This window comes from Camelus bactrianus, chromosome 4 (assembly GCF_048773025.1).
Source record: "Camelus bactrianus isolate YW-2024 breed Bactrian camel chromosome 4, ASM4877302v1, whole genome shotgun sequence".
NCBI lineage: Eukaryota > Metazoa > Chordata > Mammalia > Artiodactyla > Camelidae > Camelus > Camelus bactrianus.
In genome coordinates, this window is record NC_133542.1 from 89,292,376 (window position 1) to 89,304,625 (window position 12,250).

General features: G+C 42.9%; 1 protein-coding gene across 2 annotated transcripts in view; it reads right to left on the reverse strand.

Annotated features, from left to right (window-relative positions):
• LOC105078787 (recQ-mediated genome instability protein 1-like) overlaps nucleotides 1-12,250 on the reverse strand; it is a 345,845-nt gene that overhangs the window by 239,723 nt on the left and 93,872 nt on the right. For both annotated transcript variants that reach the window (XR_012506735.1, XR_012506739.1), the window contains exon 3: nucleotides 1,225-1,466. The gene's annotated coding sequence lies outside the window, so the exon portion shown is untranslated. The remainder of the gene's footprint in view (nucleotides 1-1,224; nucleotides 1,467-12,250) is intronic.

The following is a 12,250-nucleotide window of genomic DNA, read 5'->3' on the forward strand; positions in this document are numbered from 1 at the left end:
AAATGCAAATCAAAACTACAATGAGGTATCACCTCACACCAGTCAGAATGGCCGTTATTTAAAAGTCCACAAATGATAAATGCTGGAGAGGCTGTGGAGAAAAGGGAACCCTCCTATCTGTTGGTGTGAATGTAGTTTGGAGCAGCCGTTTTGGAAAACAGTATGAAGATTCCTCAAAAGACTAAAAACAGACTTACCATATGAGCCAGGATTCCCATTCCTGGGCATATATCCAGAGGGAACTCTAATTTGAAAAGATACACACACCTCATGTTCATGCAGCACTGTTTATAATAGCCAAGACATGGAAGCAACATGACTGTCCACTGACAGATGATTAGATAAAAAAGTTGTGGTATATTTATATAATAGAATACTACTCAGCCATAAAAAAAAGAATAAAATAATGCCATCTGCAGCAACATGGACTGACCTGGTAATCATCATTCTAAGTGAAGTAAGCCAGAAAGAGAAAGAAGAATACCATATGATACCAATGATATGTAGAATCTTTAAAAAATGACACAAATGAACTTATTTATAAAACAGAAACAGATTTACAAACATTGAAAACAAATGTATGGTTACCGGGGGTGGGGGTGGGGGGTAGGGTAGAGGGATAAACTGAGAGTTTAGGATTTGCAGATACTAACTACTGTATAAAAAACAGATGAACAACAAGTCCTACTGTATAGCACAGGGAACTGTATTCAATACCTGTAACAGCCTATAATGAAGAAGAATATGAAAGGGAATATATACATATCTATAAAACTGAATCACTATGCTGTACACCAGAAATCAACACAACATTGTAAACCAACTAAACTTCAATTTATAAGATTTGTTGCTTTTTATTTGGGAAGTTGGCATATTTCTCAGAGTAACATTATCCGTCCAGAAAGTTCACTGAGGGAAAAAATGGAGACCCTGTAAATGGTTTCTACTTTTAATTTCCTTCTTCCTCCAGATCTCTGCAGCAGTTTGTGCAGCGCTCTCTGGAGCACTGATTACAGAATCCTCAAAAAAAAAAAAAAAAAAAACAGAAACTGTGTTTTGCCCCACAGTCTTGCAGCAGGCCAGCCCATCTCCTGGCCAGCATTGATGAGGTGACTTCAATCCACCCTCCTCATCCCCAAGCTCAGGACTGGACTATCCCCACGGCATTGATTCTCAAAAGCTTTTGACCTCTGAGACCTGATGAGAAGAGAAGGGAAGACCTACCTGTCTGTGCTTTGGGCAAGTGTTCACTGGAGCACAGAACTTTGAGCCTGCACCTCTGGCCTTGCTTGCAAAGATGTAGCCAACGCAACAGAAACAAGAATGAAGCAGGGGTAGGGCGTGGACTCCCAGGCACAGGGTACTGGCATGTTTTGATAGAGAAATACTTCTGACCGTACTCATCACAATTGGATAATCCAGGTGATTAACCTTCCTTGGATGAGTGTAAACCAGGAAAAGTAGACCTAAAAAGACAAGATGTTGACAAAGATCAAAAGCATCTTAAGGCAGTTGTTAATATTCTCAAGTATCAAATCTATTACATATTCAAATTAAAGATTTTTCAGAGGCAATGCCATCTTGAAATTATAATAGGATTAAGTGGGAAAACATGATTTGATATAAAAATTCTCTTCATATATAAAGCTTTTTTAGGAACACGTTATGCATAAAAATGAAGCAGTTTTATTGCCAAAGCAAAGGCACATACTTCCCTTAATTTGGGTCCCCTTGGGTTGCGGCAGTATGATTTTTAACAGGATTAGAAATCATGGGTGTTCCTGGGTCTAAGGGACTGTCCTCTAGAGTAGCCAATAGCCATGTGTGGCTATTTTAATTTAAGTTAATTAAAATTAAATGAAATTTAAAATTCAGTTCCCCAATTACATTAGCCGCATTTCAATCAATAGGCATGTGTGGCTAGTGGCTGCCTTATTAAACAGCACAGATAGAGGACATTTCCATCACCACAGAATGTTCTATTGGTTTGTGCTAGCCTACAGAAAACCCAAAATGAGAACTTTCTACATTGAAGATAAAATAATTAGTACTTAGTATTCACAGCTTAGAGAAAAGCTTATTAGGCATCAAAGAGATTTTAGAGACAACACTGAATAAATTAAATATGAGTGATAAAGATTAGATTGAGCTTAAGATAGACAGGAGTTTTAAAATGGATTATATGTATGGGTAACCATAAGCTTTTTAAATAGCTAACATAAAATAATAATTTTTTCGAAGATGCAAATAACAAAAAAAATAGCTAAGAGTTGCCTTTTTCTAGCTTTAATTGGTTAACACCATAGCATTAGTAAAGTGTTAGCAGTTTCATATGTAATCTTTCACTGGTCCCTCAGGGTCGCTGTGTGTGGTTGCTCAGGTTGTATACTGAATTCTAGGGGCACCATTCATGCAGACTGCAATGTAAACTCTAGAATAGGGCAAGGCATAAGCTGCATGGAGGCATACAGCAGCCTGGGTCCCCCCACAGAAATTCTAATTTAAAACATTGCTCAATATCACACTTTTCTAAATCCAAAAATTCCTTTTGACTACATTATCCTAGTTTCTGAAATAGGTACTTTTCTTTTCAGTGTTGAGCTTTACCACAAGCCCAGTTGCTTTGCTGGAATTGGGGACACTGAGATACTGATTGCATCAAAGAGGACTTCCATGTGTGAACTTCTTTTCGGACACACATGTCCAGGAGGAAGGAAAAAAACTTTCAGTTAAACACTTTCCTTCAACCCATATATTGAGGGGGGACACACTGTGAATCTCCCTTTTGTCCTGGGTATCCAAGGAGAGCTAATGTTCAGATGAAAATGTGTCCAGCCTTCTATACGTGCACATTCGTGTGTATTTAGAAAACAACACTGCAAACAATCATATGAATAATAGAGTAGTGCAATGTACGTCCCCCAGAGAACTCGGGAAGTGTGAGAGGCATTATCTCATCCAGGCTGACAGCTGTTTGCTGATGCAAGGGAGCAGTAACCTCCACTGAACCTTTGCGTGCTTTAGCTACCGGGAAGGGAAGGAATTTAAATTATCCACAGAGGCCATCAGCCCTGTGGCTGAAATACGACACTGAGAGTTGAGGTGGCAAAGCTCTCGTAAGCAGTACTCCTGCCCAGCCTTCTGAGGACTGTAGTTATGAGGAGGCAAGACCTGTTTCCAGAAAGCTCAGCCCCCTAGCACTCAGGGACGGTCAGAAACCACTGAGGCAGCATCTTGGAGTCTGGGAGGACTGGCCAGGAGAGCGGGGAGAGAAGTACAAGCAGGGGAATGAATGCCCCAGGCAGCTGGCAGAGCCACATGGCCACAGACCTCTCCTCTGGTCCCAGAGTGTGACTTAAGCCAGGGTCTTTGGGTTCCCAGACCCATCTTCACTGCTGCCCCGTGACCTGAGTCACCAGCCTTGAGATGCCACAGAGCAGATGGCATACACACGTAATGGGACTCTGCCTTCACCCAGTCTGCCGATGACGGTAGAGATGACTGCCCGGGTCCCATCACCCGTGCCACTGGCCACACACAGGCCTGGTGTCCAACACCAGCACCTACATTCATTCGTATTAGGGCTTTTGCTGGCTCTTGGAACCTGCCTTGCCACCTAATAGCTGACTGGAAGTACCAGGGAATTAGCACACTTGGGAGCAGCCCTGCCCGATTATACACACCCCAGCTCTCTGGGCACATGGTGTTTCTCCACTGCCTTCAACTCTAGTTGCCCACAGTGGTGCTTGCTTGAAAACATACTATCTACTTGCTGCCTTCCCTTCCCTGTTTCACTAACCCCCACCCCTGCCTGTATTTCCTTTAACAGCTTGTATCAGGATGTGCTTCTAGGGACCCAAATTAAGAAAAAAACCCAGGAAATAAATTTTCAAAGTGGCAGATGTCCCTGCCAGGACCTACCTGCCACCCCTTCAGTCCACAGGGGTGGAGACCTATAGATGGCCCCTCGGGCCCAGAGCTGCCCTCAGTCTCCACCGGACAGTAAGGATGGGGGGGTAGTATCGGGATTTGGGTGACCTCCTGTCCTGACCTCTACCTGGTCTCTGATTCTTCATACGGTGGAAGCTCTCCAGCCTCCTCAGAGCCAGGTCCACTGTGAAAGGCACCTGGGACCAAGGAAGAAACCCTGGCTTGACACCAAATGACATGGCCTTGGGCTTTAGTTCCACAGCTCTCAAAAAAAAAGGTAATATTAGCAGACACCGAATGTCACCTCCTCTCTGAAGCCTTCCTTGATGGAAACAATACAGAAAATGGCTTAGACTGAAGTTGCTGTGCCCTGATTGTCCCACCTCTGCCACCTGGGCCACCTTAATCAGGTACTTAACCCCTCCACGCCTTGAGATCTTCATCGGAAAAAGGGGGAAATAATGGTAGGTAGGCCATGGGGTTACTTAGGAAAAGTAACTGAAGTCACTTGGCCCAGTACCTGAAAAATAAGCTCTTAATATAATTTAGCTAATATCAATATTATTATTCCATTCCCTTGAATATGGTTACTTGTGTCCTCTGAATTTCCATGGCCTTTTGAACACATCACCACTCTAGAGCTAATGACCTGGTTGCAATTATTCATTTCCATCCTTCTCCTCCAGGTTGACAGTATTATTCATCTTTGGGGCCCCAGGGCCTGCCCCAGTGCTTAGCTCAGTACAGTGTAATGGGATAATGCTTTGAAAACTATTAGGGCGTTTTTCTCTTTTGCTCTTCTGAGTATATGACCTCTCCCCCAGCTGGCCTGAAGTGTCCATCTGGGGGAGGATTAAGATTCATTACAGAAGTAAAAACGGTAATATGTAGTGTCTGGTAGGCAAATTAGGATTAGGCATCAAGATAATAGCCTTACAAACTGAACTACCTCCTCTAGAGAGGATTTTCCAAATTCCTTTATATCCCAGCTTTAATAAATCAGGAGCAGAGTATGGGGCACCCAGCTCAGAGAGTTCTCCTCCGTGTAGAGACGACAGCCCTTCCAGCTGTGACAGCAAAGCCACAATCCTTATGGCTTGATGGCAGAGGAGGGCTGTGACATAGGGTCGGGTGGTCATCAAAATATTTAATACAGGCACAAACCAACCAGAACAGATGCCGGTGATAAATGTCCACAGTGCCAGCAGGTGAGGGTAAGCCATCCGTGGGGGCTACAAAAAGAAGCCTCCCCGCTGGCTCAGGCATTAGAGGGAAGGAGACCAAAGACAGACAAACACGTCGAGTGGTCATATGTGCTCTGCTTTTCCTCCCTCTGCGAAGTTACATTAATAAGTGATGCAAACTCTGTGCAGAAGGAGGAGGCGAGGGGAAAGGAGTATCTCCTGCTCACACTCCGCAGGACAGGACCACCTCTTGGCCACACCAACCAGGTAGGCAGCTTGGCAAGGCAGAGGAAGACCACAGGAGCTCTGCTGAATGGATGCATGATATCTAGGGCCACACACAGCTCTTATGTTCTAAGTTTTATTACATCTGTTCCATCTTCTGACGACTCTGCAGCCCTTTGGATCTTGTGGCTACCATTCATGGTCTCAGTGCCCTGCAATAAACCCTGCATCAAATTCACCCCTAGTCCTAGCTGAATGGCATCCTTAACGCAGCCAGATACCAGAATAAGCCTATAAAGTTGTGTCTGGGGCCCCCAAGGCCGCCCTCCTACTTGGTGATTCATCAGAAGGACCCACAGGATTCAGCAAATAGTCATACTCCTGGTTCTGATTTACTATATTCGGAGTATACAACGCAAAATCCCCAGAGAAAATGTGCACGGGGCGAAGTCTAGCAGAGACAGGCACAGGCTTCTAAAAGTCCTCTCCCAGTTAAGTCACACAGGATACTCTTATTTCTTCCAGCAAGGACAACACTTCAGAAATGCTGTCTACCAGGGAAGACAAGAGACTCAATGCCAAGACTTTATTAGAGCTGGTCACAGAGGCACCTCGATCTAACCGACCCCAAAATCCCAAAGTCCCAGAAGGAAAGAGGTCTTCAGCATAAACCACATCGTTTGTACAAACAATTTAGCCTGAATGAGCTACTCTCATTAGTTTGGGGAATGGTATAAACCCTCTCAAAAGCCAAGTTCTCAGATGCCAGCTGAGGGCCAACCTCACAAGCAGGACTGTCTAAGGAGAACAGTCTCAGGCCTGCTATGTGAAGTCTTTCATGGACAAAAGGTTATCAGGTTAAAAAGTACAGATAGTTCAACAGTGTCCTCACTATCACTTTATCTCCATTAAGCGAATAAGAGTAAATCTGAGCTTTGATAACCCACAACACATCACTACTTATACTGTGGTCATCTGATAATAAAAAGAAGTTGCATTTTATTGGACTTCTCCAATATTATATTCACATGTCATGTTGCAGCTGGGACAAGTGAGAACAGATGCGGTCAGGATCACCCCCCGACTCCCACCGCCCCTTGACCTGCCCCAGAGGTCACTTGAAACAATTTCTAAATGTGCCACCAGCTTTTTGGGTCTCTCCACCATAGAACTTTGTGTCCCTGCTCATAGATCAGAGGATCCTGAGAGTCAGTGTTCCAGGAGTAGCCCTCAGTTAATGTGGGGCAGGAATTGATGGCTTAATTAACTGCTCTCCCTCTTCTCAGTGGGACAATTCTGAGGTGTGCTCTGCAGTCTCCCAGAGGTCCACCTGGAACCAAGTTGCCCACAGTGGTCATGTGCTGATAGATGCAACTTTGTTGGTGTTCCTCCTGTCTCTGCCTCACCTCCCAACTCTCTCACCTATTTCTTGAGATAATTCCCCCATTAACTGCTTATACCCTCCATGTGAGAGACAGAGTTGAGAAAAAAAATCCAGAGTCTGTCAATGCAAAATCCAAGAGCCAGTTCCATGTCATCAATTGAAAAACATTTCACCTAAAAGAGTTCCCCTAAATACATTCAAATATATCCAACCGAACGTTTCTTTCCAGACTTTATTCTCAGGCACCTACGTTTCAGCCTCTGGTGTGCGCTTATGAACAAGGAACACCGCCCTGGTGGATAAGCTTGTGAGCTTTGGAATCAGAAATTCTGGGTTCAAATCCCTACCCTGCCCTATAGAATGCCTCTCAGAATTTACAGGCATTGTCTGAGAAGCAACGAGCACAGTGGCTGCCACAGAGCAGGGACTGGATACTTGTGAGGCTCTGCTATTATATTCTGGGTAAGAGGTTCCATCTCAAGCTGGGGGAAAGGGGGGAACCTGGTCAAACTTCCACCCAACTCGGTGACTTTCTCCTTTAAAGCACTGTCGGATGAGGAGTCAGGGAAACGCTGTTCTGAAACCATCCTTGCTCTTTTAAAGTGTTCTGGAGAGAGAGCACTCTGTCTCATCTCCCACATGCCACCTGGGGCTGAAAGTCCTGGATGCCATTCTGCAAATATCAAGTGCCTCCTAAGTGCTGGCACATAACAACACTCAAAACCAGGGCGGGCAGAGAGCCCACGGGGAGCTGGCTGCCTAGCACTCTCTGAACCTCTTCACTTTGTTTACATCTTCAAGGTCTACTTCAGTCCCTGCCAATGTTAAAGTAAAAAATTGCCTCTCCAAGGATGATATGATGCTTTAAAAATCCACGGTGAGATGGGATCTGTGGATGAGGCAGTCAAAAGAGCATGGTTTTGGGGTCAGAGAGACCTTGACTAAAATCTTGGCTCTGCCCCTTAGTAACTGGTTCTCTTGGCAAGTTTCTTCTGTTCTCCAAAGTCGGAAGTGACATCACCTTCTTCATAGAGCTGTAGCTATGGTTACAGATGGCAGTGAAAAGACCTCGTCCAGGCACCACATAAAAGAGACTGTTTTTATGACAGATAACCTCACGACTTGTTATTACTTATTTTCTACGTTTTCTACATTAGCCCTTCTAGAAATGTTGTTAAGAAGGAAAAAAACCATATGATCTAGACTTTATTTCTTTTTCACCCTTCTTTCTCTGTTTAAGACTATGACTAAGGGGCCAGTGGCCAAAGATGTTGAACAGAAAGGATGAGGGAATGAAGAAGAGCCTCAGGAATTTACAAATTAGACACGCTATTCTAAGTAAGCTGAATTTTGTCTGGCATCAAGCAGACAGCATTCAAAATGCAAAAAAAAAGAAAAAAAAAGCTTTATTTTTGAATGTCAGCAAAGCTTTAATTAGAGGTAGCTTCAAAATTGGGTGTTTAGGGTCAAGCAATTTCATTGGTACATTAAGTAAGCCTTGTAGTTGAATATCGCACCAAAGTTAACCATTTGGAACTAACCTTATGTAAAAAAATCTCGGTGCCCAAGACTGCTGGTAAGACCCAGTAGTATCTGTCCTCCCTTTCTTACAGTGATAGCTGAGTACATGACCTCCAAGAATAAAGACTATATTTCTTACTCTCTCTTGCTGATAGGTGTGGTCAAGTTACGAACTCCCTGGCCAACAAACGTAGGACGGGGTTGTACATGCAGCAACCCAAAGTATCCTTAAAGAGCAGCTTCTCCTTTTACTCCTTTCTGCTGGCTGGAATGCAGCCTTGATGGCTTAAACAGGAGCAGCCATCTTGGACAATGAGGTACACTTGAGAATAGAGAACAACACAGAGAAGGAACACAATATTTTCCAGTGCTGTGAATAATCACACCAGCCATGGACCATTTACTCAGACTTTCGTGTAAGCAAAACAAATTTCTATCCTTTTTCAGCCAGTTGTTACTTTCGATTTTCAGTCTCTCACAGCTGATTCTAATCCTAACTAATTCAGTCTGGATGGCACAAATACACAATTTGCTGTAAAATGCTCAATTTCTTGAATTTTTTATATGCATCAAAATCAAGCATTAAGGTGCATTAGCTTGGTTTCCTATATTTTTTGGTTGTGCTATTAACAGAAGTCCTACATTAGGAAGCAACAGGAATTGTCTTGGTTGTCACTTGAATAAAACGTGCTTTGAATGTACAAAAAAAAATCTCATTTTTACTCCTGCTAGTTGATACTTGGGAGATTTGGATATTTAATGGAACTTTACTGCTGAAGGTTTTCCCCCTGGCTGTACAGGGGTGCTGCTCTTAAGCTACAACCATCCTTCCCAACAAATGAAAATCCTCTGCATACATTTCTAGTTCTTTTTTGGGGGCGGTATGGATATTTAATATCTCTGAAGTTAACAAGTAACCCAATCCTGATAAACACATTTTTTCTCCATTTGGATCAGGGCTCCATCTCCTCATTCCTCTCCTTTTTTGTTTTGTCTTTTGTTTTTGTTTTTTTTTTTTCCCCCAACAGGAACAGAGATCTGATTTACATATCCAAAATATATACATGAAATAGAAAAACAGAGAGTGCTTGCTTGCTTGTTTTTCTTCCTTCCTTTTTTTTTTTTTTTTTCACCTCCCTAAAGACTCTGAGACCATATACCCTTTTGAGAGAACAAAGAAAGAATAAACTATGAGGCAGAAGAGGATCCAAACACATAAAACTTTGCATAATCTTCAAGGGTTCAGGGACCCCTGGATTCCCTTCTAGGAACCTTTCTAGGAATCTCACAATAACATCAAGAATCAATATTATTTTGCAGAAGAGGACATTTTGGGCAGATAGGATAGGCATCTAGCTACACATGTAATTTTACAATGTCAGAAAAGCTCCCCTCCAGAAAGAGGTCTCCTTTGAGACTTCTCCCTCTCTACACCTACTTTCCTCTTGAGATAAGGTGCTAAAGTCTTTTGAGCTGCACATGTTATCTGGGAAGAAAAAAAATGTTAAGTCATTAGCAGCCAATAGTTTTGATATCATTAGCTTAACAGATGAGACAAAGCTGTTAGGCTCTAGCTAATATTTGTAATTATTTAAATCACATCTGCCTTCCTCCTGAGAGTGTAAATTCCACAGGGGCGGGAGCAAAGCCTGCTCTGCTCACTGCTTCAATCCCATGGCTTAGCCCAGTGCCTGGCGCAGAGCAGCCCTCAGTCAACATATATCCAATGGGTGAATGGGCAAATAGAATGAGAGACAATGGGATTTGATGGGAGAAGAAAAAAAAAAAAAGCTGATGCTTCTCTCAGGCTGGTAGGGATTATAGATAGAAGGCAGGTGTGCCAAGTAGGGAGACCAAAGAGCTGGTAGAAAAAGAGTAAGCATTGCAGACGTCTCTAAAAGAAAGTCTGCCTATTTCAGGTCAAACACCAAAAAATCGTCTGGGAAATAAAGTTTTATATTTCATTAAGTCCATTTTCATGGCACAGACCATTTCTAAATATCAGAAAGTTCTGTTGAATCCATTCAATGACATTATTTGCATTGAAACGTGATCACGGCTTTGATATCACAATCCTCATGTTTTCCGTCTTTGTGGTGAACTCAGGAAAATTTTCAGATGACTAAAGAATGTGATAAGTTACATTCCTCTACTGGTGCAGTAGATGCACACTGAGTACTTAATGCCAATCATAACAGCATCTGCCCTGGAAAACCTTTAGACTCTAGTTAACATACTGATTCCCTGGTCCTTCCTGGATCTCTGAATCAGACTCACTCAGGGCTGGTCCTGGAATGTGAATTGTTCAGCTCCCTCTGTGATTTGGAGGCAGGCAATCTGTGGTAGATCAGTCAACCAACATTTGGGAATCCTTGCTACTGAGGATACGGAGAGGATGCTTTCACTTTTATCAAGGACTCTGCGATCTCAAATGGAGTTACAAGACACAGGTACAAGTAACAATATAAATTAGATAACAGGTGTGACAGACTGTTGACATTCTCTTGGGAAGACTCCATATGGGAAGTCACATTTAATACATATCCTAGTAGATGACTATAATTGTAACAAGAAGGCCAGAAGTGGGGGGTAAGTGGACTTAAGGAAGGAATCTGGCAAACATCCAAAATTTAACAAGAAACTTATTTTAATTAGCTTAAGATCACAGACGCTGGAAGAGACTTTAGAGATTCTTCTTTTGTTCCCCCTCCTCTGTTCAAAAGTAATCCAGGACTCAGGCATAAAAGGACCAGTACAGAGTCACACAGCTAGTTACACCATGAGGACATGGGCTACAGTGCACGTCTCTAAACTCCCAAGCCAAGGCGCTCTGCCCCCACCTCCCTGACTCCTGTTGGTCTGGCCCCAGAGCTAGGAATGTGTTTCTGTTACTCCCGCAGACTGCTTGGCAAGTGTCCCTGAGAATGCACTGCCATGTGGGACCAGGTGTCAGGGACAGCCTCCTGGGAGCCAAATAGACCACAGGGCCAGCTGGCAGGCTCCCCACCTCTCCTCTCAACAGGCCCATTTCATTTCACCCTGCCACTCGCAGAATCTCTCTGGACAACAATGTTGGGGAGGGTGAGAAGCGTGCACGCACACACACACAGAAGTAAATGAGACACTGAGACGCCACCATTGCCTGGGCTGGAGACACATTCTGTCAGAGGCTTTGCGTACATAAGTCTGTAACAGAAGGCATGTGCTCATCCACCCTCACCAGTCAGAACTTAATGGGCCAACTGGTCAGTTGCACAGGCCATCCAGACACATTAGCAGGGATCCATCAAGTTTTCTGTGTCCCTGACAATGAGGGTTATCCTGGAGATGAAGTCGCTCATGCGATGTGGTGCTCCTGATTTAAGGGATTGTTGCTGTGGTGGCTGCCCTTCAGTAAATTGTAAAGGTTCAGTAAAATTCGTAAAATAAAATTTGTATCAAAATCTAACATTCAAAAATCACACAAATTATAAGCAAGTCATGTAACTGGCCTCCAGAACAAGAAAGAACATCACCAGCACCCCAGAAAAAACCTCTCAAGCCCCTTTCCAGTCCCTACCCCCAACCAAGGGTAACCACTCTCCCAACTTTCAGCACACTTTATTAGTTTTGCCTGTTTTTGAAATGTATGTAGATGGAATCATTATCTTCTATCTTCACTATTTAATATACTTAGATGGTTAACAAGAAATTGTCAAAGAAAGAAAGAAAGAAAGAAAGAAAGAAAGAAAAGAAAGAAAGAAAGAAAGAAAGAAAGAAAGAAAGAAAGAAAGAAAGAAAGAAAGAAAGAAAGAAAGAAAGAAAGAAAAAGAAAGAAAGAAAGAAAGAAAGAAAAAGAAAGGAAGAAAGGAAGAAAGAAAAAAAGAAAGGAAGTAAGAAATTGTCTGCAAAATAATCTGCAAACTTGTGTTCCTGGGATAAGCCCACTTCATCATGAGGCACCATCTTTTTTATGTATTGCTTGATTAGCTTTGCCAATATTTTGTTAAGGACTTTTGCATCTATG